Source organism: Antennarius striatus, chromosome 21, assembly GCF_040054535.1.
Source record: "Antennarius striatus isolate MH-2024 chromosome 21, ASM4005453v1, whole genome shotgun sequence".
In the NCBI taxonomy this organism is placed as follows: domain Eukaryota; kingdom Metazoa; phylum Chordata; class Actinopteri; order Lophiiformes; family Antennariidae; genus Antennarius; species Antennarius striatus.
In genome coordinates, this window is record NC_090796.1 from 3,781,538 (window position 1) to 3,809,198 (window position 27,661).

Below are 27,661 nucleotides of genomic sequence, written 5' to 3' on the forward strand. Positions count from 1 at the left end.
AGAGGACTGGCTATAAAATACAAAGTTGCCAAAACCTCGTGAACTAAAGTATACAAATGGAAAACAAAACACTTCCAGTTTTTAACAAAGGGGTAGACACCAATTCACATACACAAGGTCACAGTTCGATGACTCAAAGGCGCACTGCCACAGTCAGACAGTCGCCACGACTGACTGGCTTGGAGAGTTTTTAAAGTACCACACCAAATCAGGAGATGGGAATGGTGGAGGGGTGTGGCTCAGAGTCCCAGAGACACCTCACCTGGCACTGACGAGGGAGGGCGGAGCATCCAGGAACAGTGCAGTGCCAGCTAGTGATGTCTGAATGGCGCTCCATGGGGCTCTGAACCGTTTGCTACAATTGTGCCGAAAATTATTTCATTACTCGCTGCCCCATTGATTGGGAACGTGGACGTCCCCTTTAGCAGGATGACTGTACTGCAACCACACAACGATTGATGAGCCCAGAAAACAGAGCTTTGACGTTTCCTATATTGCACATATTTTCTGGATAAAACTGAACATAATCTAATTCAATGTGTTAATCCTTGCTCTCTATATTGTAGCCATATATTATAGGATATTATTATAGGAAATGTTTTGTGATCATTGGTCCTTGTAGGGTTCAATAAAGCAATGGGATATAGATTACATGTTCATGCATGTATATTTAATATAAATATATACATTTGTGTTTGTGTGCGTGGGTTACATAGGATGATTAGTGTGGAAAAAACAAGCTCTATGTTATGACATAAAGGTTGTTATTTCCAAGACGTCATCACAGCAGCACCACCAGCTTCATTCTCATGTCTGAATCGGTAACGCCTCATCATTGATGACATTTTGTTACTGCAGGTCAGGTGCTGGGAACAAAGCAAACACTACACCTGTCAATTAGAAACATGACGTGAGTGTTTTGTTCTTTTCTGCTGTGTTGAGAAACAGAGCCTGAAAATATGTTTCTTAGAAATTAAAATCTACTTTGTTCGACGGTACCAGTTCAAAATGAACTAACCAGATAGATCTCTATCTGGTTTGTTCCATTGCAAAGCAATTAGAAAGCCAACCGTCTGTCAGCAATCTGAACACTAATGTGATCAATCCAAGGGATATTGGCACGATACGAAACGTACCGCACTGTTTCATCCATTTTATCACATCTGGGAATCGCCGGCGTTTCTGATCACCCATTGAACTGGACCACTAAACTGTGTCACCTGGTGAATGAAGCTCCAGTGTGTCACCTGGTGAATGGAGCGCTTAGTGTTTCGGAGCACTCGGTGTGCCAAACTTCATCAGTCACGTGTATTTTCTATGTTTGAAGCAAACTTCACAGCAGTGGTTCACAGGGGAACGCCCACCGAGTCCGGGGAGCATATCGGAACAAAACAGACATCATTAGTGCCAGCAGCTCAGAGGCAGGGTCACAGAAGGATATACTAGGTGGACATGAGTGCAGCCGTAACCTGCTCCCTAACCTCTCCTTTCTTAATCCCCTGTTTTCACTGCTAACTCATGCAAACCAATGAGAGCCTGGACATGGGCAGACCAGAGCATTTAAAACGGAACTAAGAAACATTACTACCCCTGGCTATTTAAACAAGATAAATTAATACTGAGTTGATTTCCACTTATATCTTGAAGAAAAATATGGGCAAAGTGACGGCTTGTATCTCAAGGAACTCATATGTCGACTCACTTGTATCTGAATGTACTGCTGTACACTTTTCAGAGATGGCTCCATAAGGACTTTAAACTAAATAAGATGAATCAAAATTGACTGCTGAAAACAAATCAGATTTAAACTTAAAGGGGTTCTATTATGAAAATCAAACCTTTTCAGGTCTCTGCATATACGTAGTGGTCCTCTCTAACCCAACCTACTCCTAGAATCTGGTAAACAAACGCTTCCTGCATGAATAAATATTTGGAGTTTTAGGAATTCATGGCCCAGACCAAATCAAAATAATCAGATTTTGCTGGAGTGTATTTGTTATGTCACAAAATCGCTCTGTGATTGGACACAGCTATTGATGATATTGATTGGCTGACATGCCCAAGGGCGTGGCCATCCCCAAGGGGGGAGTTCATTCAGGCTAAGGTAACATTGTGCGGTAATGTCCTAGCTCAGAGTTACACAATGAAAGTTTCTCGCAAGCTGTTGAACTCAGTTAACATTTCGCTGACTAGTTAGGTCCACTTCAGTTATATTTGTCTGTGCGTGTGTGTGTGTGTGCCCACGGGCGCGCTTATGTGTGGTTCGTTGCACATTAATTACTAATTCAGGACAATTGTGTTTTTTGGTGAATGAAAGCAGCTTTAGCTCTTCTAAGTGATTGGAGAGCTGCGTCTATCCATACACACACACGCGCGCACACATGCGTGAGAATACAAGGGTGAAACTTGGTCTTACTAGTAAAATTTCATGTTTCATTAGTTATCCATAATCTGTCATTGTCTATGACGGTTTTCTAAAAACACAGCTTTTACAATCACAATACAGTCCGCCCTCGGTCTGATCATGTCTACACAATGAGCCATGAGTCTTTGTTCAGCAAAGACTGGCGAACATGAGGAAGCAGGTCCACGCTTAGTGCCAACAATCAACCATTGTATCATGAAAAACAAGAGTGGAAAACACTAGAAGAATTAGAGTGAAATACGTAGCAGCAAAGTTACTGAAAGTTAAAAAAGCTCCGGACAATGGTGATCGATTCATCTGTAATGCAGGCGCGTTCGAGTGGCGCAAGTACAGGACCTTTAAATCAACTGTAATTTTGGCACTGTTAAATAACAGAACAGGAAATGTTGAGACCACCTACTTCCCTTGCTTAAGCTTCTGCTGTTTTTTTCAAGGACCAGCTCAGGTAATTTTATATAGTATTAAAAACATCAATATAATTAGAAGCCATTAGCCTGTAGCCCTAGGGAAGAAGAGAAGAATGTTTCGCAGGGGTCAAATGAATCAAGCAATCCATACGAAAACAATATTGGAAGGTTGATCAAAACAATTTGCAAGATGGTTGCACAGCTATTCTGTTAGCTGAAGTACCAGCAATAATGCAAGAATGATTCCATCCAATTACATCTGCATTATTTTGAAAAGAGCGCAATGAGCTGTGCTGGCAAGTCACAACCAGTCTTATTTGCTTCTGGTCAAATGAAATGTGACACATGTATATAAGGGTCCCGTGCTGCTATTTTCTCCCACCTTGACACTAATAGCCAAGGGGAAGTGAGCAAACTCTCCAAAGACAGGGTGCATGAGACAGCAGGAGGGAAGTAATATTTTATTCCCTCATACTCTACTGTGCTTTTCACATATCACACGTCATATGGCAGAAGAGATGTTGTAATACACATGGTATGGGGACGTGCAGGCAATGTTTTTGTGTACCATATTAAGGAAGCATGATAATATATGAGACCCCACGTGTTCATTGTCACAGCATAATGTTTAAAACATCCTAAATAGAAACAAGGCAGTCAGAGTTTGCAACATCCTGTGACACCCCATTTTTGTGCCTCTAGCTTCCTGAAATGTTGCCTTTTGTTTTGAAATTGCATTTCATCAGGTTTCAGAGATGTGTACCTAAAAAGGTATACAATGCACCAGCGTTCCTTAAGGTTAATGCGTTCCAGGAACCAAACACGATTAACGAATTCCGTGATAGATTGACAACTATTTATCTTATTATTTAAGATTATTATTAATCTAAACATTTATGAACTCTCCCCACACTGATATTAAACCACCTTCTATCTGTATTACCTTTTCCCACACTCTTATTGACTATTTAAAGCACTTTTGTGTCACATGGGAGTCCGAGACTCACAGAACGTAGCGCACTTCCAGATGCCGTCAGCCGTCAATGCTAGTACGCTATCACAAGACTGCCTTCCAAATATCCTCGATGAGAACAAAAGTTGAAGACCTTGACCTAGTTTTATTAAGGTCAAGGTCATCATCTCATGTTTATTCCCTTTGCCGCCCGAGTTATGTGCTTTTTGTTTCATCTTTCTATCTGCAATGGTTGTGAAGATATTTGGTGGACGGACGGACGGACACACAAACACCGACAATTACAATATATCACCACCTCCCGGAGTAATGAGTGTTAAGATGTTATTGTTAAAAAGAAAAATTTAAAAAAATGTCCCTCTTACCCTTGTGGGGTGGTATCTGTGTGTCATCCTCAAGGAGTCTCAGGGTTCTACACAGTATCTTAGCTGTTCCTAGGACTGCGCTCTTCTGGACTGAGGCTTCAATGTTGTTCCAGGAATCTGCTGGAGCCACTCTTCCACGTGCTGGACTGACTCTGGGGCATCTTTACATAGCCTGCACCTTGGGTCAGATCTACTGTGGTAGATATTGGCCTCTATTGCTCTTGTACTTAGGGCCTGTTCTTGTGCTGCCATGATCAGTGCCTCTGTGCTGTCTGTCAGTCCAGCTATATTCAGCCATTGCTACCAATGGCTGAATAAAGCTGGACTGACAGACCAGCTTTATTCTTCTTGTTATCAGCCACTTCCTCTATCTGACGGTGGTACATGCCGTGTAGGGGCTTGTCCCTCCATGTTGTCTCCTCCTCCTCCTCTTCCTCCTCAGGTTTCTGCTGTCTAAGGCATTCACTGAGCAGTTCATCTGTTGGAGCCATCTTCCTGATGTACTCTTGGATTTTTGATGTCTCATCCTGGACAGTGGCCCTGATGCTCACTAGTCCTCGGCCTCCCTCTTTCCGCTTAGTGTACAGCCTCAGGATGCTGGACTTGGGGTGAAACCCTCCATGCATGGTGAGGAACTTTCTCGTCTGGATGTCTGTGGCTTCTATCTCCTCCTTTGGCCAGTTTATGATCCCAGCGGGGTATCTGATGACAGGCAGTGCATACATGTTGATGGCTCGGACCTTGTTCTTGCCATTCAGCTGACCTCTCAGGACTTGCCTTACTCTCTGGAGGTATTTGGCTGTGGATGACTTCCTTGTGGCCTCCTCATGGTTGCCATTAGCCTGTGGGATTCCAAGGTATTTGTAGCTGTCCTTTATGTCTTCTATCCTGCCCCCTGGTAGGTTGACCCCTTCAGTTCTGATCATCTTGCCTCTTCTTGATACCATCCGGCCACATTTGTCTAATCCGAATGACATCCCTATGTCATCGCTGTAGATCCTGGTGGTGTGGATTAGTGAGTCAATTTCTCTCTCATTCCTGGCATACAGCTTGATGTCATCCATGTAGAGGAGATGGCTGATTGTTGTCCCGCTTCGGAATTGGTATCCGTAGCCACTCTTTGTGATGATGTGACTGAGGGGGTTCAGGCCTATGCAGAACAGCAGTGGTGATAGTGCATCCCCTTGGTATATGCCGCACTTGATGTTAACTTGGGCAATTGGCTTGGAGTTAGTCTCCAGGGTTGTCTTCCACTTCCCCATTGAGTTCTTGATGAAGGCTCTTAGTGTCCTGTTGATCTTGTACAGTTCCAGACATTCCAGTATCCACGTGTGTGGCATTGAGTCATAGGCTTTCTGGTAGTCAATCCAGGCGGTGCACAAGTTGGTCTGCATATTCTTACAGTTTCTGTGTACTGCTCTGTCCAGTACCTGGTGCTTGGCTCCCCTGGTGTTACTACCAACTCCTTTCTGTGTCCCGCTCATATATTGATCCATGTGCCTACTCATCTTAGCTGCCATGATGCCTGACAGGAGCTTCCATGTTGTACTGAGACAGGTTATTGGCCTTTCATGATCAGGACTGTCCTGCCTTCAGTCAACCATTCTGGGTGCGTCCCATCCCTTAGCAGCTGGTTCATCTGTGCTGCTAGACGCTCGTGGAGTGCTGTCAGCTTCTTTAGCCAGTATGTATGGATCATATCTTGGCCCGGTGCTGACCAACTCTTCATCTTTGACACTCTTTCTTGGATGTCTGCCATTGAGATGGTTACTGGTTCTTGTTCTGGGAGGCAGCTGTGGTCAGTCCTCAGGTCCACTAGCCACTGGGCATCGGTGTTGTGTGATGCTTTTCTTTCCCATATGCCCTTCCAGTATTTCTCCACCTCAGCTCTTGGTGGGTCTGGCCGGATGCTATTTCCCTGGCACTGAGAGTACACCTTTGCTGGTTGAGTGGAGAAGGTCTTGTTTATTCTCCTGGCCTCAATCTCCTTGGTGTATCGCTTCAGTCGGATAGCCAGAGCCGTTAGTCTCTGTTTGGCAGTTTCGAGTGCTTCAGGTATGGAGAGCTTGCTGTATTTCCTGGGTACCCCTTTATTCACCATGTTCCCCTTCTGTAGCTCGGCTAGCTGGCTGATTTCTCTCCGTGTCGCCTTTAACCACTTTAACCACTGTACTTTATATATATAGATACACACGCACGCTCACACACAAACACACACACACACACACACACACACACACACACACACACACACACACACACACACACACACACGCACTCATTAGGTTTTTGTTCCATAGGGGACTATTTTTGTTGTGCCTGTCAGCCTTTCAGCTTCTATCAATTTTAGGTTTTACAGCTTTGACTTTACTGCCTTGTTTGTTTTCTATCGCACTAATTAGTCATCTTTAAAGCAATGACAAATGCCGCCTGTTATTATCTTGCCAACATCAAACTATAGCTGGAGCAACTCAGACAGAAGCGAGTAAACATAATACAGAAAATCACAGACAGACAGACTGGCAGGTATTTCCCCTAAGATATGATCTCTATCACTCCAGAAAGGAGAGCCTTCTAGATGAGTACCTTCACTTCACTGTTTCAACAAAAAAAATTAATTTGATAGCTATTAAAGGTGATAATGTACCATCATTTTATTCACAGTTTAGTTACACTGTGCTCGAGTGGCTAAAACATCAGTAATATCAGTTTTAAAGCGAGTAAATTTAAGATTTGATTGAAAAAACAATAGACTGTTATCCAAACAGAATGAATACAGTATCAGCAATAATTATTGACTTCTTTATTCCCAATACACCATTGAGACAAGTAAAATAACATTATACTTTATTACTGGTATAAGCACATGAGATTTTTTCAGCCCACAATCAATAACAACAATCTGTAGGTAACAGCAAACTGATCACTTTGGGGATTACCGGTAGGACTGTTGTAAATCTGTAAGAGTGAAGGTGAAAGCCGGGGAGTGCTCAAGTTAAAAAAGTCCAATTCAGAAAACAGAGAATAGCCTCTTTATTTCTTCAGACTGCAAACTAGCTTCAAGTCAAAAATTCAAAAGGGCATCCAGGTAAAACAGTAAACAGCAAACAGTTTTCTTGTGACCCATACTTCAACCTGCCAGTCACCCGATGCTTTGCCCTTCTCCAGATGATTTGACGAATAAGAAGGAAGCATTAATGGCATTAATGTAATGACATTAATCTTCCTCGGGGAGACACATAGAACTCGGCAGCAGACAGGTGTTTTTAATACGTGGCCTAAACCTATTTTAAACCAGTCTTCTTTAAACTTGATAGCACAAGAAAACAATCAGTTTAGTTTTTAAATGTAATGAGCATTTTAGGTGAACTATCTAGGAAGGAGAAAGTCTGGATTGTATGTCCAATATCATCAATTCAAACGAGTTTTTTATCAAACGAGCATCAAATTAATCCAGAGACAAATCATACATTTTGTCCAGACAATCATTACGACTGGATTTCCCAATCAAAATAGGAAGATGAGGAGTCTTTGTAAATGCAGATATCAGAACGTGAAAACAAACAAAATATGTCCGATATCACTAGTTACATTTTGAAAAATCCTATAATTACAGACTAAGTGTCTGTGGTTCACAAACACACACAATAACTAATACCTGTGAGAAAAACAAACAGACGGCTTCTTCATACAAAGAGCTGATGGAGATGTAAATACGGTGGAAAGAAAATATATTGCGTAGCAATGCCTCTAGCTGATTTAATCTAACTTTGTGTCAAGTCTAAATATATTAATCACTAACTACTCCTTAATTAACTCAGTTTGAAAACATATAAACTAATGTAAGTCTTAAAGTGCCCTTCATCAGTCCTGTCTCACCCTTATATTCCTCACCCCCAGAGAGCAGAGGAAGAGCTGGACTGTGTAGTAGCTAACTGATGACGTTTAACCATCAACCACCGCAGAAACCCAAGACAACATTGAAGAATTGCAGAACAGAGCTATCATTATGCGTTAACCGCTTTTACAATGTTAATTTTCACATTATTATATTGTGTTAACCTCGTAAAATGAATACATATGTGATGTCAGGTCACATGGCCCACTGGGACCTATTACAATGACTAAACACATTACCGAATCGGGTCACAAAAGGGCCATCTCATAAAAATGTTTTTTTTTTTTTAATTGATACAGAATTTTTTTTCTTCCAATGCATCAGATCTTTTTCTTTACTTCAGCCCTATCCACAGATATAATAATAAAAAATATATAATAAACTATATGTGTTTATATGGAATTTGCCATTAGAACCCTGATTTTCTTCCAATGGGAAAAACACAAAATATGGAATATTTCCAAAAGTCAGTGCACAGTTTAATACTTCTGGTATTGCAACTATTGGATGAATGGAAAAATATATTTTTGCCGGTGTGTAAACTCAGACAGGGTCTGTGTCTGGGTTGTAGGGTGATTGTGGGGTGAGTGTCGGGGTAGTGTCTTGCTGCAGACAATAAAGATCTTGTTTCATTATAACATGTCAGCATTATTGTATATACAGTAGTAATATATATCATATACATACAGTATATACATGTATGTATGTACACATATACAGTATATTTTATATATATATATATATATATATATATATATATATATATATATTAGATAGTATAGTAAATTTGGTTATACTAGGAGTCAATTGGACCATTTTTGACTATTTTAGGTATTGTGAGTAGACAGTGAAAATCTGTTATCATCTGTTATTATCTGTTATCTATACACTTCCATTGACAGGCATTGGAATTTAGAAAATTAAGTTGAAAGAAAACTACTGGCAAAATTTTCATATATTTAGCCTTTTAACTGACTGATTTATTGGGAGAGAAACATATAGAAGCAACAAAAATGTGACTTTTGGGCCCAAATAGTTCCCAAGGGTTAAATAACATTGAAGAAGTGCAGAACAGAGCTATCATGGTGCGTTAACCATCTGTACAATGTTAATTTTTACATTATATAATATATAAAACAGGTAAAATGAATACAGATGTGATGTAAGGTCAGACAGCCCACTGGAGACTGGCTGCCACCGATCTGCCAACTCCTAGTCACCACCAGCACCTGCACATATGGAACGGCTGAATTATTAAGTCTAGGGGAAAGTCTCTACAGTTCATTTTTTCATCATGAAATCATCGGAATGCAGCCCAAGCTCACAGTAGTGTAACTTACATGAAAGAGAAGATGTGTGCGTGAGAGCCACTTGGACCAGTGTTGTTCTTGAACTACTGAAATATTAACAATATATAGTTCCTAACCTCCACCTTACCTACAATCTTCTTCAGTTCAGTGTCAAAGAGATCACGTTTGATCCTGGTGGTAGTTACAACAAAGAAAGAAAAATCAGGAGGCATATTTGATGAACGAAATGTTTGCATTGAGTATTTATGGGATGTGAGTGTTGGACAGGATATGAGACTGAGTGCGCATTTTCTAGCTGACTGTGATTTATAAAGTGACCATTGCCTCCAGTTGTGCATGCAGAGTCTTGCAAGTTTTCTTTCCTTACACATATTTAGTTTAAATCCTACACACTGTTACATCAATGAGATCCCAGCTCTGTAAGGAGTCTCATCATCTGCTGAGCTCAGGTCGCCAAACTCTGTTTGACTTGCAGGTCTGGTCTGGAGCACTTGGTAGGTTGCACTAAAGGGACCAAAAAAAGTCAAAGAAAACTTTAAATATACACAACCAGGAATGTGTGTTGAGAAGTCTTGATGTGCCACAGTCTGATGTAGTGACAGCTAAATATGGGTTGGGATCAAGGAGTGCATTGATGTCAAGTGTTTCTCTTTGACATATCCCTGGAGAGAAGCAGCTCTGTGCTCTGTCCCATCCTTCTGTGATGCAGACATCATTACAATTTCCTTTCTGTCATACTTTCCTTTCCTTTGTTCTCTAGAACAAAACCTCAGTCAAACTGCTGTGATGTTTGAGAGCATCCAGGTGGATGAAGGCAAATACAGACTTCTCTGATCTTTACAGTTTTGTAGGATAAGGATGAGTAGAAATACTGTGTTTTTAGTTCGTGACTTTAAGTAAGAAGGCTTTATGTAATAAATGTATATAAATTGACTCCTGCAGCTGCAAAGGCATTACCTTTACTTAACAATCCTAAACACTACAGATGAAGACAAAACCAAAAGACAGAAAAAAGTTCCATTCAAGCACACCAGTGAAAAGCATCTAAATATAACAAAAATTATACTCCCTACAATCCAGGAATACGTGTATGAATAACTATGTTTCTGCATTATTCATGTTTAGCAACTAAAATGATCCTCAATGCTGTTAATACTTATCGACAGAACAAAAGTAATAAATACCAAAGCATAGGATTTGTTGATTTGATGTAGTTTTCTTATTTAGAGTGGCTCAGATCCAGCTTACACTATGCCTCTATCTTGGATTTTAATAAAAACTATCTACAGACTTCACAGAAGCAGATATGTATATGCGCACATTCTAAACTGGAATGTCAGCTTTATTTAAGATTACATGATATCAAGCTTCTGATCTGTATTAGTAGACAGAAACAGTTGTGATAGAAATATTTTTCAAAGTAATAGTCAACATTATTATTATTATTATTATTATTATTACTATTATCTCTTTTAACTCTGCTCTCTTCAGTTTATTTCATTTTGGACTAATAATGCCTGCATCCATTGTCAAAGTCAATCGACTGTGACGTCCCCAGCTTGTTGTATGTAGTCAACAAGTTAAGGATGCAAGGAATAATTTGTAACTGGTTTATTCTTTAATACTCAAGAACATTGTGGTAATAGGAAGTGTGTTTTAATTAGCAGCAATCACTAGTTGACTGCTTACTTTAAAGTGAATTGCCTCACAACAAAAGAGCCTCTATTTACAGAGGGGCCAAATGAACATTATTATAATTCAGAGGTCAGTAATCAGTCTTCGTCAGGTCTGCTGTGGCTCAGACAGAGTTGGATTGAAATAGAAATGACCATACAGCAAATGTTGAGTTTGGAACTGAATAGGGTTGAGATGGGTACTCATTTCAGACGGGTATCTGTTACCGATAAAGCATTTTTGACAAGTACGAGCATGATATGAGTAAAGCTCGTCAATACTCGTGCTCGTGCTGAAGAATCCTCATAACCAGCGGTCACCAACCTTTTTTGAGAGAGTGACCGGTTTATCTAAGAAAATATTTTAACAGACCGGCCTTCATTTAATTTGCTTGCTAATCATTAATGACGCCAGGACAACTGTAGTCTAATAATAAATCATCCGCCATGGTTCTATGTCCCACGTAAGTCCAAGACTCATGGAACCAAGCGCACTCCCGGATGCCGTCAGCCAATAGCATGCTCATACGGTATCGCGTGACTGCCTACCAAAAATCCTCTGAGGTGAAGACGCGAGCGTTAATGCGTGAATGCGCAAAGGCTCACTGTATAGCGACTTGCAATCAGTGCATTCAACGTAGGAAAAATACTGATCATTTCCAATAAATGGGTGAACAAGTCAAATCAAATAATAATAATTACAACAAGTCAGTCAGAGACTGCAACATCCCGCTGCACCCGTGAATTAAAAATTTTACCGTAACCTACACATTTTTGTGCCTCTGGCTTAGTGCGTTTTGTTTTGTGATTATATCTCATCAGGTTTCATTTATATACTGTATATATATTTTAACTGTTACATAGTGCACTCACACATACACACATGCGCACACGCACACACACATACACACAAACACACACACACACACACACATACACACACACACTATGTCTCTCTCTCTAAAACATTTTTTTTAATTAAAAAGAAAAAAATTAGGAAGTTGAGTATGACAATTCTTGTTCATGCATACTGTACTTTCTAGTTCATAATTTCCTATTGTATGCGTTGTATACATAAATACACTTCATGTTCTGAGTTCATAAAAAACTTATCTGTAAACAGTTCCTTTACTATTGTGATCAAAAGCATTGAATCTTAATCCTGAGGCTGTTATGTAAATATCCATTCATACAATGTTAAGTTAAGAATATTCATGTTCTGAGTACATAAAAAATTTGTTCTGTAAATACTTCTCTTACTTTTTTGATCAAAAACATTGATTTGAATCTCAATTTAGAGGTTACTCTGTAAATAGTTTTAAAATAAACAAGTATAGCAATTTTTGATTAGTCCATATCAATTTCAAACTTAAAATAATGAACCAATTTAAGCCCCACCTATTTCTGGTCAAACGACACCCATGTCCGCTTTAAGTCCCGCCCATTCCGAGTACAGATACGGATACAGATAATTTAGATGGTTGAACAGATACAGATAGTGGTGTACTCGCGCATCCCTAGTGCTGAATTCAGTAATGCTACCATTGGCTGTTCCATCAATGTGTGCTGTTGAAATATTATGGGGTGCTTTATTTACCCTGATGAGCAAGTCTGTTGTTTGCATGTAATGCAGTGATAATATGTTTGTATTACTTTCGTCTATGTATTCGCTATTTACAGTATATGATAAAACAAAATGGTATGGCTGGATTAGATCACCTTTCATGTCCTCTGAATGACTGACTGCTATGAGCAATGTTCTTATTTTACTTAAATACAACAGCATAAAGTATCTGGGGTTGAGAAGATGTTTAAATAACACTTTTTTGATGAGCTGATAAATTATGAGTCTTTTTTGGTGTTCAACCTATGAGAAATAAAAAAAAAACATGTATAAAGAGACAATATCAACAATGTCCTCTTTAGCAGTTTGTATGCATAGCTGTAATTGCATCTGTGGATGAGGATTTCAGTGCTGCAAGCCTAAGATAAGACCCAGCCAGTGTGTAATGTGCTAAGCTTGGAGGGATAAGTCAGGTCTGCATGTCCTGCCAGATAGGGAATGACTGTAAAGCAAGAGCTGCAACTCCCAACCAGAGACACTAATTCACAGGCCATCATGGGGCTAAAAAGCAGACCGTAAACCCCAATCTTGTCCCAGATATTCAGAATTTAATGTTCTGAAAAGACAATTTATCATTCAAAAGGTAGCTTCCTATTCTATATATAATTTGGCAGCCAACCAGGTCTGGTGTGGCTGACACATACAATAACAAATCTGGTGCCACTGTGTGCTGGGGTGGAGGCGACAGGAAAAGGAACATGGAATGAGTTATCAGACTCATCTGCAAAGCTGGTTCTGTGGTCGGTCAGAGTCTGGACTCTGTAGAGGACCACGTCCGGGTTCAGAGTGATCCTGGGGAGCATCAGCCACCCCCTGCACACTGCCTTCTCCCAGAACCCACTGGGCCTTCAGACCACTGTAGTTTTCCTCATTTAGATGTGGTTTGTATGTCTACTTAGTTGTGTATTATATTCCCTGGTTTTATTTGTCTACCTATCTGTCTATCTCTCTGTCTATCTTTTGTTTCCTCTTTCTATGTTATCTGGTTTCTGAGATATCTGCAAAAAATGTACAAAAGTTTAAAGTTGACCTTGACCTAGTTTTCTCAAGGTCAAGGTCGTCATCTCATTTTCATCCTCTTTGCCATCAGAGTAATGTGCTTTTTCTTTTATCTTTCTATCTGCAACGGCTGTGAAGAAATTTGTGAAAGAAGATTTCAACATGCAAAGTTAGATGAGACACAAATCAAGCTGGTTGAAAAATACACGACCCGTAAATGCAAAACCCTTTGAGTTAACGAGTCAGCTACAGTACGATGTGCCCAAAGCAGAGCGAGGTTTCACAACACCTCCATTTTGCCATGCAGATTAAAATTTCTTGCAAATGTATAATACAATTTAAAGATGGGAAAACTTTGGTCTCTTGCAATTAACAGAGATTCACCGTAAGACTGGTCACATGACCAGTGGACGTACTGTAGAACTCCTACCTAGTCGGCCCACCCCTCGTCAAGTCGATGTGTCCATGAAACTTTCCCATTGTTCCCTGTTATCTGACCCTCCTAGACGTTCCGCTTCCAGTTGTCAGACAGACAACCCACCTCAAAGCCTCATCCTCGAACAGACAGACAGACAGTAGATGTCTGTCTGTCTATACACTCACAGTAATTATGCTATAAATCTTTCTCCCAACCTTCTCCCAGAGTTAGATATTTAAATGTCACTCTTCTAATATGTGTCCCAGCACAATGTCACTGATCCCTGGTAGCTACACACTGCTTCCAAAGCTTTTAATGACAAAAAAAAATGTAGCCTGTTTCAAAAATTATTGACTGTGTTGTTTCTTTAATTGACCAATAGCTTAATAATTCCACATCTGTGGAGTCTCAGGAAATTGAGGAGGAGGGCTTTTCTTACAGCTTGCAAACAGCTCACGGTCTGTGATGAGCTTTTGATGATGACACCTTGGCAAAGATGGTCAAATATGCATTTTGTTGCTGCCAAGTGGACCGTCAGGTGGCTTGGCTGCTAGAGAGAGAGCAAACAAGGTCTGGTGGAACAGGACAGTGGCAAAAATGAGGGGCGGGTACAGAGGGTAATGAAAGGGGCCACATCAACAGAAGGGCTCTGAGCCAAATGCATAGCAATAGCAAGTCAACAGGTGGTTGATGAATGGCTGCACTGAGAACTGGGGAAGCAGTCAGTTGGGTTTCTATTTTTTACACATTGCTGTTCAAACAACCAAGGAACACACTACTAGTGCAGCATAACGGACAAGACAGACAACAACTTCAACCCACCAAAGCTGTATACCTACTTTAATATAAAAGCTAAATAAAATAATAAAAAATAAAAATAAAAAAAGTGTAAATAATAATTAATAATAATAATAATAATAATAATAATAATAATAAAAATTAGGATAAAAATAAAATAATAATAATAATAATTACAATAATGACAATTAGTGGTTGGGGACCGCTGATCTAGGAGTAATAGGAGACAATGACACCTGAAGTGTGTTCCAGGTGTTTTGTTCACACAAACAAGTGTATCAGGAAATACTTCTCACAAAACCACAGAATAATCATGGATCAGTGAAGCCTGACCGCAGACATGGGCCAAAATCCCATCAACCTAACATTTCTCATTAACAGTAGACAATTTTGGTTTGACAGCTGAAAAAGTGGGAAGTTTTGTGGTGAGCAGAAAATAAAATGCAGGTGACATCACATATTGATTTGGTTACACCCAGTGAGTGACAGGAAGCTCTTACTGAGTTCACAAAATTCAATCTACTGCACTTTAATCTACTTGCTTCGCTCAAGATAATGTCACTGTGGGATCATCTGATTTTCCTCGTGACACTCATCACTGTCTGTGTCTGCCATGCCCTCCCACCTTCAACCATGACCGAAGTAAACATGCCTGCGGCCAGGCGTTTGTTGTAAAAAATATTCACGATCAGTTCAGAGATATATTTGAACCAAACCAGGTTTTGATGTGTTCACAGCATTATCCCGACATACAGACACACACAGATGGCTCTTTGTGACCACATGCATCTGTAATCTTAAAAATTTGCATGGCATTCATTTGTATTTCTTGGCGCAAATTCTACTTATAAAAACTGTAATCATTCTGAATGAAGACACACATTATGTGAATACAGTATTGTCATTCAGCTGGAATGCAAAGATAGTATCTCTTTAGTGTCTCTAACTGTCATCCTTGTGCATAAAACATGAGAAATCACAGGAGCCTGATCCACACAGTAATTCCATGGTAGAATGATTTCATGTTTGATGAACCAAGGCTTTCGTGAGGTAGAAAAGAGTTCCAACAGACTAAAAAAAAAATCACAAAGTGGTAAAGAAATAAAGGAACAAATTAAAACATGACTCAAGGAATTTAATTTGCCAAATAATACTAATAACAGGAAAAAAATAAACTCATCTCCAAACACAGGATTGTTTTGCGGAATTAGACGCACCTTTATCCAGAATTTCTACATTTCTAAATTTCCAAATTTTAATTACATCTTTAGCATTTGACTTTAACAATACATTAACAAAACTAGAGAACTTTAGTTCCTAAAATTATATTTAAGAATTAGATTTAATTCAAAATCTGATCATGGTAAATTGCCTAACATCTAACATTCTTTTGCGAATCAAAAACACTACAGTAGGAAACGAGACCATTTACATAATATGAAGACTAATTAGTCTGGTGAAAAACCATAATAAATTAGAAAGATTTATTTGAACTCATATTAGATTTGGTGTTTTGTCATTTAAAAGGACAGTAAAGTTAAATTTAAGTGACATATATGTTGTTCATTATATGAAAAATAGAAGAAAAAATCAATGTTATATTTGTAGCATCATCTCTTTGGCCAGAAAAGATCAAAATCTGCACCGCAGCAGCTTCTGCATTCAGTGGTCACGTGGGTGTCATATGTCATTGAAACCCAACATAGCTTGGCAGCCCTAAGAAATAATGCAATCCACGACGCAATTAACTCCGAAAATATGATGGTTACTGTTGAACGCTTGTGTCAACAGAACATCAAGAAGACACAAAGACAAGGACCTATTTAGAATAGCTTCTGGGAAGCTACGAAGGAGATGGAGAGCATACACCGGGTCGTTTTCGGACAACCCATAGTATTTATTCTGAATTCCCAAGGTTTAGTGGATAATTAATTAATCTCTGGAGCTACCGGAGGTATTTATAAATGTTTTATGACCAGATTATTGCACGATTATGGCACTCGCGAATCATAAACAAAAGTGATAGACAGGTCATTTTACTGAGATCTGTGACACCGAAATGAAACATACAAAAACAATATGTCAGGTCCTGATCCATATACATTCGTAAATACAAGACATATTAATATAAACTTGAGTTGTTATTAATTCAACACAGTCCACCAGTAACGGATGTCGGCTAGCTCAATGCTAACATAAAATGGAGAATCCCATTGACGGGCTAGCGCGTTAGCATCGGTAGCGCGATTAACTTTTCCATACACACAGTAAACCATCTACCGACTCATCCCAGGTGTCTTCATCTGAATCACATTCTGACAGAGATATTCAAATAGTTATAGAGTCCTGTTTTGGAGAAGTTAATCGCGCTACCGATGCTAACATGCTAGCCCATCAATGGGATTTTCCATATTATGTTAGCATTGAGCTAGCTGCCATTTGTTAATGTTGGACTGTTTGTGTTTTCTTGATGTTCTGTTGACACAACCGTTCACCGTGCAGATAACCATATTATATTTAATCATATATTAGAGTTAATCGTGTTGTGGATTGCGTTGTTTCTTATGGCTACTAAGCTATTTTGGGCGCCAGTGACGTATGACTCCCACAGAAGCTGCTGCTGGCAGATTTTAAGCTTTTCCAAAGGGATGATGCTACACATGTAAACTTTATTTTTTCTTCTATTTTTCATAATGATGAATAATATATATTTCACTTAAAATTAACTTTACTGTTCCTTTATAGAATCAGCATATCCTGTGTAGTATTGATTTGCTGATAACCTGACATTTTCCTCAGCGCATCATTGGCTGGAAGGGGTGAAACTCATCCATCCACCTGAACCTATTACCAAGACGTGATGTTGAAGAAGTTGATTTTAAAAGGTGAAAGGTTAAAAATCCTCAAACAGGTCCATTCCAAGGACTTTAAATTATTTCTTATATTAGACCAGAATTAGATTCAAAGTTAAAAATGAATCTATTGCTGGTCTAATGTAAGACAAATTGTAAAAAAAAAAAAAGAATTAAAAAAAAAAGAATGATTATTGAGTAAAAATTGAAATTGAACTGCAGCTATACTAGAAATTGATAAGAAAGAAATCGGAATCACAGAAAAAGTCAACGAGAGAGAGACTTATTGTGTGTGAAGTGTATTAGTGGATACAGTGCACTGCCGTAGGAGTGTGTGGTTTTTATCTGTCAGTGATAGCACTGACAGATATTATTACTGAGCAGAGTTGTTGTTCCAGTGAAAGAGTCCAGAAAAGTGGATGAGGACAGAATATCCTGACGTGAGCATCAACACATGCAACCAAAGACATACACACTTCCTTATATATGAAGGTTGAACGTATAAAATGCATTGCTTCTTTTGCTTCTTTTCCTTTGGGCTTTTCCCTTCAGGGGTCGCCACAGCGAATCAATTGCCTCCATCTAACCCTGTCTTCTGCATCCTGTTCTCACACCAACTACCCTCATGTCCTCTTTCACTGCATCCATAAACCTCCTCTTTGGTCTTCCTCTAGACCTCCTGCCTGGCAGTTCAAAACTCAGCATCCTTCTACCAATATATTCCCTATCTCTCCTCTGGACATGTCCAAACCATCTCAGTCTGGCCTCTCTTACTTTATCTCCAAAACCTCTAACATGTGCTGGCCAATTGATGTACTCATTCCTGAACCTAACCATTCTGGTTACTTCCAAAAAGAACCTCAGCACCTTCCTCTCTGCTACCTCCAGCTCTGTCTCCTGTCTTTTCCTCAGTGACACTGTCTGTAGAGTTTACAGACCAATCAGGTCGAGGCCCGGATCATAGATTTGATTTGAATGTTTGATTTGGAGAAATTTTTATATCAGCTTCTCAGAAAACTCATAAAGCTGGTGAAGTTGGCTGCTCTTTCAGCTTAAGGGGGCACTTCTGAGAAAACATGATGTAGTATGTTCACGGGAGTCCTTCCAGTAGAAAAAACATGATGCATTTCTCAAATGGATGATCCATTTGAGAAATGCATCATGAGTTATGATGAGTTAAATACTGTGCACTTTCCAACAGAGGAAGGTATTAGCAAGCACAAGTAGCTGGGGTGCAATTTAGTGGAGAAATTGGTGAAGGGTGGTGACGAATGCCTTTGAAAAGAGAACATGCACAAAGGTGTCCTTTGTGTAGTGAGGATCAGTGTTGATGGAATATAATGCAGTACCCTCTGTAGAACCCTTGATGGCTTTACATATCAGAAATTGATCCATCCCCGTGCCTCATAATTATATAGTTACTGTATACATAATTCTCTGTGTTTTTATCAAAGAGTTATGGATATATTTTACATCTAAGCAACCTAATTAAACAATTAAGTCCTTTAACAGTGTTTACAATTGTTTCACCATGAATAATAACATCATACACTGTGCACCACTTATATTCACTCATTATTTTGCTAACAGCCCTCTTAAGGCCTAACCTTGAGGAATGAATTGGATTCTCTACAAGCTGCTTGACTCCCTTTGACAGGCGACCGATTTTTACCTGTTTGATGTCTTAATCATGATGAGTCCCTCAATAATATTAATGGTCATCACTTGACAATGAAAGGTTTTTAATTCATGTCTAGTCATACTTGCCAGTTTGGAATTGAGAGGATTTGAACTACACTGGAGAAAGTAGAGTGAAAAATAAATCACGGGCAATACTCTTACAGTACTGATATTGTTTTCCCATTTCCCACATCTATATACATAAAAAACTGAAATGTACTTCAAATTTTATGATGAATGCTTATATTATTTATATAGTCAGAAAAAATCTTTTGAGACACATGAATAATCAATGGATGAATGAGTTTACATGTGACCCAGTTCCATAGCATTTGAATAAGGGGAAGGGATGTTGTAATGTGAAAGCTAAAGAAACTATTTGACTTTTGAACTGCCAGGCAGGATGCCTAGAGGAAGACCAAAGAGGAGGTTTATGGATGAAGTGAAAGGACATGAAGGTAGTTGATGTGAGAGAAAAAGATGCAGAAGACAGGGTTAGATGGAGGCAACGGATTCGCCGTGGTGACCCCTGAGGGGAAAAGCCGAAAGGAGAAGAAGAAAATAGGGAGACATTTGAGCATAAATAAGCTTTTAATATGTATTATCTAGCCAAATTTGAATAGGGATATACTGTAGATGGAAGTTTCCATGTACTTCATTTCAACTTTATTTTCTGATGTATATGGCAAAAAAAATTCAGCCATGTCATCAGAAATCCCAGGGAACAACTCTTTCAAGCATGACACAACAGATATTTAGGGAAAGAGATGTGTCTTTAATGTCTGTCTCTTCACGTTATCTGTGGATTTGTTGCTCAACATCAGTTACTACATAAAAGATGCATGAAAATATGGGAACATTTACAGACATGTCATATATGTGCAGTGTTTAGGTAAAGAGGGAGTACAAATTACCCTGAAGACTAAAAGCATTTTGTCTGTGACCAACTCCACATTAGTATGACATGAGATATGCCAGGCAACTGAGTGGCATCATTCAAAGAAGAAATCCCACTCTTGTATATATACTGTATATAGCCACAAGGTAGCAGAACCTTATACTACATTTTAATGTTCTCTTTGAAGGACAGAAATTGTAGTGCAGTACCACCTCCCCATCTTCTTTCACGTGTCACATTCAATCTGCTTCGACAGAGTGGAGCATAGATAACTGACCCAGGAACCATTAAAGTACTTTTTCCAAGCATGCTACTTTCAGTAACACTCTTGTGCTGATGCAGCACAAACACACTTCTTATTGGTTTGATGGAGTTCCATAAAATTTTCACCAGACTTTCCTGCATGTCCAGCATAGAAAAAGCACATGTCTTAGCAGCTGTTTAACAATCCAACAAGCACTTCATGTTTCCCTATTCATTTCAAGTCAGAAAAAGGAGAATCAGAAAGAGGAGCTACTCTTGAGAAACTGTGGCTCCATATTTTAAGTTACAAGAATGGGCTGATTTATAGCAATTATTTCATAGAATAAATGAATATAAAGTGTGTACAGAGTAAAATTGAGAGCTGAGGAATAATAAATGTCATTATAGATATACAGACCTATACTTATCCCTACAAGGCAATCCAGTTAACTATACTGTACTCTCTAAAATATACCAATTATTTGACTTCTGTGTCTTGTGTGTTTCTGTTTGATGTGCACACATTGCTGAATGTATGCAGGAACACATAAATTGCTCTTGGCTATTTTTACGTCACACTGTTTCCCAATGAGAACATGTACTGCAAACAGTGTAGAGTGTATGTGTGTGTGTGTGTGTTTAGAGGATTCACAACTACAGTATTAATAGCATGTCCTCTGTGTCCCTGATACAGATATGACTGAGCTGTGCTTGCTGTGGAAGAGGAGGAAAGGACCGCGACAACCTGCTGGAGCTCACGCCGTTAGCAGTAAACCCCAGAACCCTCGTCACCTCAACTATGATGGGAGACTGAAGTCTCGTTTGTACTTTGTACAGTTTAATATCTGTGGACACAAAAGCACAGTATTAGCACAGTTGCCAGAATTTAAGACTGCTTACAAAGTTGACACTTTATTCTGTAATTTATCGCTCCTCTGACCTCCTGTGATGCAAGGAGATTGATCATTATCCTTTATCAGCTTGAAATTCTCATTTTGTCTTATGTGTTGCCTGTCAACATGAAAATTAATGCAGCCTTGATGTGATAATTTTTCTCACTTCTTTGTGATGGACAGGGAGTTGACAACAGCAAAGTAATGTAGTTGATGCACAGGTTATGTATCTGTAATATTATGGAAGCATCAGTGGCTGAAAAAATAAATGTTGTTTTAAGTATAGTCAATCTGAATCTAAATGTGATCAAGTAAATGGACATTAAAATATGCGTGGACGAGATTGAGTAGTGCTAAACAAATGTTTTCAGAGCTCATTTTCCAGCACTTCCAACACAATTAAGTGAGTCAGCAGTGACATTAAAGCACCTCAAAAACCATGAAAAAAACCCCCAAACAAACATTGAATGCTTACTAGTGAATTATATTAGCTGAGTACCCAAAGCCTGATATAGCTATATGTCTTTGTAGAACCTTAGAACTCAGTCATTGTCCAATAGGAGATCAGGGCTGTGCTAACAATTATGTGACACAGTTCAGGCCACAAAGTACCTGAGACTGATGGAAATATCAATAACTTCAATGATATGTTGTCACAAATCAATGTGTAAAACATATAAGAATTTGGCCAGATGATGGAAGAATATGACTGGCCACATGTTTATCTTGACCAGTGCCAAATGTTAAGGAAATCCCTTTATAGTTGTAGAGACAATTGGCTTAACAAAAAATATAGTCTGGTGTCACGAAGGTAAAGCTCAGGATTTGTTCGTGAAGCCATTTCAACAGCAAACATTATCATCCTATGGGCAATAGAACCAGACATACAGGCATGCAGTGAACACAAGTCACTGACTAATATGTGTTATAGTTCCATAAATACTACAAAATGTGGTTTAATCTGCTGCTGTAGTAAAAATGTAATGGACAGTTGGATAAAATATCTCACACTTATATATTATAGATAAAAGTTACAATTTAAAAAAATAACATCTAAAAAAAAATAACTACAGAGATGTTTGGGGAACATCTAGAAAAATTCTTGTAGGTTATGAGAAACAAAATATATTCAGAGACAGATGAGCAGGTTTTGGTTTTCCAAGCTTTTTTTTTTATTTAAAAAAGAAACTTTCGCTTTCTCACTTTGCAAAGAAAGTGATTTAAAGTACCAGGGTACTGCTTCATTAAATTAAAACCTAATAAACTTTTATAAACTCCTTTGATAAAATCTAAGAAGACTATCAAAAATATAATATATATACTTGTGAAAAAACATTTTCCCATAAATATGTGGTCAATGTATTTCCTTGATGTGTTTCAGCTGTTTACATATATTTATAAGCCTTTGCATGTCAATGCTGATATTTTACACTGCTGTGTGATGTACAGTATGTTAATAATTGTAACACTATACTGAAAAGCTAAAATGCTGTTTTGTCAGTGTTCTTCGCCTCTGTCATCCTAGGCCAGTTGATAATGTCCTGGCTTTAATTCTAATAAAAGAATGGATACAAGGAGTGTGAGCACAGGTGCATTCAGGAACCAGCTGTTACATCTCTATTGATATCTTTCTCTGAGAATCGGGATACAAGCTGCAAGTATTGGCTGATGATGCCTATTTAACCAATCAATCATCTGGTGAAAACTTGTTCTCAAAATTGAGAGAAATTGTATGCCCGGAGTTTGCCCCGCCTCACGCCCTAAGAGAGCTGGGATAGGCTCCAGCTTCCCGTGACCTGCGGGATGAAGCGGTTCAGAAGATGAATGAATGAATGTATGCAAGAGCATGGAATTTACACTCACTGGGAAACAAAGAATATTTTTGACGAGTAATGATTTTTTTTTCTTGTACCCCACATGCATGATAAATCAGCTGTAGATATGCTAATATACAGGCTATTTAAACAAAAATAAACACGAAAAGAACTGATCACAGAACTGCATGCAGACTTACCATACAGGCAATCCAAGTTTGCTGTGTGTTCTTTTCCCTGTACAGCTGGTTTCATGGTATACAAGGATGATCATCATAGACCTGGACATCACATTTGCATTTGAATAAGACAGCTAGAGTGAGTTTTAGTGTAAAGTATAAAAGTCAAACAGTACAATTCCTCGAGATAGCATTTTTGTCTACTTTGTTATATATAGAAAATGGCATTTTCTGTACCGCTCAAGATCCATGTTATTCATGTCAGGGTCAAGAGACATTTTTGCTTTAAAGTTTTTTTTGTGTTTAGATGTGAAACTATTTGGACCAACCACAATGTATTATTGAGTAATTTTTGAAAGCCCCCTTGAACGTCACATCACTAAACTTTTCTAAACAATTCATGTCACTTCACTGACTCACTGATCTGTTTACTACTCATATGAAGGACTTCACAAATATGTAAATCATATCCTTTGTTCAAGGCATCTATTAATACTTTGAAAAACAAAATGTTGTGATTCTATCTGGGTCGCACCAGTTTGGGCAGATTACAAGCGATGACCACAAAATTTGAAGTCTTCATTCTGTTGGCAGGGTGGTACACACAATAATTAATTGTTGTAGCACAGTTTCAATACCTTAAGTGAGTGACCCAAATCAATGAAGCTAAAAATTATTGTTTATTGTCAAAGAATTTGAGCTTTATTTCACACAGTGAATTATTCACCTCAGATCAGACATCACCAAAAAGACAAGGGTCATTAGTTGCATCAGTTACAGCAATATCGCTGGTTTAATCCCAGCAAGTGAGATTAGTTACATCCCTTTGTCTGCCCATAAATGTCTTCTTTAGCCATTGAAAAATATATTTAGAGAAGAGAGTAGAATCAACAGGGTTAGTGTCTACTATTCTGAGAAACATAGAAATCCAATAAAAACATACTGGGGGTTTAAGAGTGAAAGTTAAATATATCTCTACAGCCAGATGTCTGTAGTTATTGGGCTTTTGTTGAAAATGTCATTGCATCACAATGAGCACTGTGGAAGAGAACAATAATTTTTTTCTCTAATTAATAAAAAACAGAGTGTGTAAATTACAGGTTTAATTTTCTGAATTACAGGTGCACTATTCTCTCAGTCTGTTATTGAAGTGATGAAGCTCCATGGACAACTTAGATATGTTGTTACAGGCAATAAAAAAACTGTTAGACTTGGTAGAGTACCTTTGCATTATAGTGACTTCAACCCTTTCCAAACTAGCCTCATAAATGCCATTTCCATATTTGTAGGTTTGAGGCGACAAGAGGCAACCCAATCCTTTTTGATGAATACTGTGTACTGTACAATTTATAAGTCAAGGGAGGTTATAAATGTGGATGAAGGGTGTATCAGTATGATCAATATTGCAGAGCTATATTATTTCCTCTAATTGTGATGTCATTTGTAATTAAATGTTAATCTAATTCAAGAATAAATTCTTTATTCTTGTAAATATAGACAAAGTATTTCTTAAACTGTGTAAATTTAAACCTGTTTGATTGAACTACAGTATATGATAAAATAATGTATAGGAAACACAGTGCAGTCCTGAATTGTGTTTCTGTCCTTAGCTGGTGTGTTTATCTCTGTGTTAATGGATGGAATTACAGTGTAAGATTGATGCTGTCATTCTGTTATACTCAACTGGAGATGGTGAATGATGTAAATTACGTGCACTCTTAATAAAAAGGTGTTTGACCCCTCTGGTTCTGTGTCCTTGGTAGAATAGATATTCATCTCTATGATTAATTGGCTAAATTAAAATTCTTGTTTGACATTGTGTCACTGTTTCACATTGTGTTACTTCATATCCTGCTTAGTTATGCATTGGTGGGAGGAAACAAACATAATAGATTGATAGATAGATAGATACTTTATTAATCCCGGAGGAAATTGTACATATCCACTGCTCAGGCATTACATCACAAATAAATACTGGATTAAACACCAGGAGAAAAAGAAACACAGACATCACAGCACATACCACAAGACATACACTACACTAACAGACACATGCAGCACTAACAGGACTTATACACTAAACTATAACTAAAGTATAAACAGTATAAAATTAAAATATAAACAGTACACATTTAAAATATAACAGTATTCAATTAAAATATAAACAGTACAAGATTAACATATAAACAGTATAAAATTAAAATATAAACAGTATAAAATTAAAATATAAACAGTATAAAATTAAATTAATTCCATTCAACCGCGTGCTGACCTCACCACCTCCCCCCCGCTCCTCCTGAGAGAGTCATTGTACCCCCTGATGGCACGGGGCACGAAGGAGGACCTCAGCCTATCTGTGGAGGCGCTGTGTGACAGCAGTCTGCCGCTGAAGGCGCTCCTCTGCTGGGAGAAGGTGGTGTGCAGGGGGTGGCAGGTGTTGTTCATGATAGCCTTAACTTTACACATGGTCCTGCTCTCCAGAATCATATCCACAGAGTCCAGGCTCAGCCCAACCACTCAGCCCCCTCTGCAGATGAGTCCGTTCAGAAGGTCCATATCTCTTTTCCTGGCCCCCTCACCCCAACACAAAATGGCATATGACAGCACAGTGGAGACTACAGACTGATAGAACATGAGAAGTAGATTAGGACAGATGTTGAAGGAGTCCAGCCTCCTCAGGAAGTACATCCTGCTCTGCCCTTCTTGTTCACACAGTCCTAGTTGAGTGACCAGTCCAGTCGGCTGTCTAGCTGCAGTCCCAGGTACTTATAGTTTTCTACCACCTCCACCTCACTGCCCTCGATGATTACTGGCTGTGGAGAGGGAGGTGCCCGCCGGAAATCCAGCACCATCTCCTTTGTCTTGGAGACGTTGAGCTGGAGCTGGTTGTGTTGGCACCACTCCACGAAGTCAGCCACCAATGCCCTGTACGCCCCCCATCACCCTCCCGGATAAATGCCACAATATCGCAGTGTCATCAGAGTACTTCTGTATGTGGCAGGTATCCGAGTTGTGCTTGAAGTCCGATGTGTAGAGGGTGAAGATGAGTTGAGAAACATGTAGTGTTTCTATATATATATATATACACACACACACACACACACACACACACACACACACACACACACACACACACACACACACACACACGCATATATATAACTGGTATATACTATACAATAACATAGTATAGTATCACCATCTTGTAATCAGCCACTTCTTCTACTTTGTCACGGGTGTTGCTATGGGCTAGTAATATGATATGTGTTTTTATTCTTGTTGGTGTACAGTAACATAATATGTCCTTTAACCATTTACTAGTGATTTTATGATTCCATTATTTGTGTACTTGTGGCAGACAGACGTTAAGTGAAGTAATATGAAGTAAATTCATATTAAGTTTACTTCATACTTCATATGCTGTATATATATATATATATATATATATACAGCATATGAAAGCATATGAATTATGAAGTAAACTTAATATGAATTTACTTCATATTACTTCACTTAACGTCTGTATTTATATATATATATATATATATATATATATATATATATATATATATATATATATATATATATATATAATGTCCCTCTCACCCTTGTGGGGTGGTATCTGTGTGTCATCCTCAAGCTCGGTTCCTCTACCAGAGGCCTGGGAGTCTGACGGTTCTGCGCAGTATATTAGCTGTTCCTAGGACTGCGCTCTTCTGGACTGAGGCTTCAGATGTTGTTCCAGGAATCTTCTGGAGCCACTCTTACAGTTTGGGGATCACTGCCCCAAGTGCTCCTGCTACCATGGTGACCACATTAAGCTTGATCTTCCGATGTTCCAGCTGTTCTTTCAACCCTTGATACTTCTCAATCTTTTCATGTTCCTGATTCTTGATGTTGGCGTCAGCTGGAATCGCCACATCTATCACCACTGCTCTCTTCTGCTCTTTGTCCACCACCACTATGTCTGGTTCATTAACTAGCAGCTGTTTGTCGGTCTGGAAGCTGAAGTCCCACAGGATCTTAGCCTTGCCATTCTCAACCACCTTTGGTGGTATGTCCCATTGGGATTTGGGTACTTCTAGTCCATACCGGGTACAGATGTTCCTGTACACTATCACAGCTACTTAGTTGTGCATTTCCATGTATGCTGAGCTGTCGAGCATCTTACACCCTGCTACCACATGCTGGACTGTCTCTGGGGCTTCTTTA

The 27,661-nt window shown here is 38.8% G+C and overlaps 1 protein-coding gene across 1 annotated transcript in view; it reads left to right on the forward strand.

Annotated features, from left to right (window-relative positions):
• LOC137588925 (urotensin-2 receptor) overlaps nucleotides 1–25,186 on the forward strand; it is a 57,734-nt gene extending 32,548 nt beyond the window's left edge. The window contains exon 4 of the mRNA XM_068306262.1: nucleotides 21,258–25,186. The gene's annotated coding sequence lies outside the window, so the exon portion shown is untranslated. The remainder of the gene's footprint in view (nucleotides 1–21,257) is intronic.
• Nucleotides 25,187–27,661: the final 2,475 nt, after the last annotated feature.